Source organism: Protobothrops mucrosquamatus, unplaced genomic scaffold, assembly GCF_001527695.2.
Source record: "Protobothrops mucrosquamatus isolate PMUCROS unplaced genomic scaffold, P.Mucros_1.0 scaffold19741, whole genome shotgun sequence".
In the NCBI taxonomy this organism is placed as follows: domain Eukaryota; kingdom Metazoa; phylum Chordata; class Lepidosauria; order Squamata; family Viperidae; genus Protobothrops; species Protobothrops mucrosquamatus.
The window spans coordinates 1,670-2,663 of record NW_015405500.1 but is presented as its reverse complement, the minus strand read 5'-3'; positions in this window follow the sequence as shown (position 1 = coordinate 2,663).

Below are 994 nucleotides of genomic sequence, written 5' to 3'. Positions count from 1 at the left end.
GGAAGATAACATCTGCCACTACCTCCCTTTCTTCCCCATCTATTTGCCAGGAATTAAGAGGGCCGGATGCCATGATTTTGGTTTTCTTAATGTTGAGTTTCAAGCCAATTTTTGCACTCTCCTTTTTCACCCGCATCGAGAGAGACATGGTTAACTATTAGTACATAGGACAATTGAAAGGATTTCATTTGAGTAAATGTATATCTTGCTTTGCAATGTGAACATTCTGGGGATAATTTTATTTGCCTGCATATCCAAAATTGCAGGTCTATAAGGCGAGGCAGTCAGATTTTTTTCCACACTTTAATTTCCCTGTGAAGCAAGGTGCTTAGGGATTCCAGTTGTTCTCACCCCCAGATGTTAGTGAGTGATAACCCAAGTCAAGACACCTTTCAAAATATTCACTCTCAGAGAGCTTCTAGGAGGGAAGGTTTACAATGTCCAATATTTACCTCCCTTGGCTCATCCCAGTTGAGGGGATAGAGCTTGGATAAAGGGGACTGAATACATATTAATGTATTAATGTAGAAGAAATAAAAAAGGAGTAACATACTGTATACAATGGAATTAAACTGAGGAGAGTTATCAATACTGAAAACAAATGGACAGAACTGCAAAACATAAAAAAAAGGATGAATGGTAAGCAACCTCTTCTCAGAGATTACCACAAAGGAGTTGGCACAAAGAAGAGGGAGTCAAACTATTCTCCAAAGCACCCGAGGGAAGGAGAAGAAGCAATGGATAGAAACTGATCAAAGAGAGAAGCAACCTAGAACTAAAGAGAAACTTCCTGACAGAACAATTAATCAGTGGAACAACTTGCCTCCAGAAACTGTGAATGCTCCAGCACTGGAAGTTTTCAAGAAGAGATTGGACAACCATTTGTCTGAAATGGTGTAGGGTTTCCTGCCTGAGCAGGGGGTTGGACTAGAAGACCTCCCAGGTCCCTTCCAACTCTGTTATTCTACTCTATTCTGTAGGACATCAATTCATG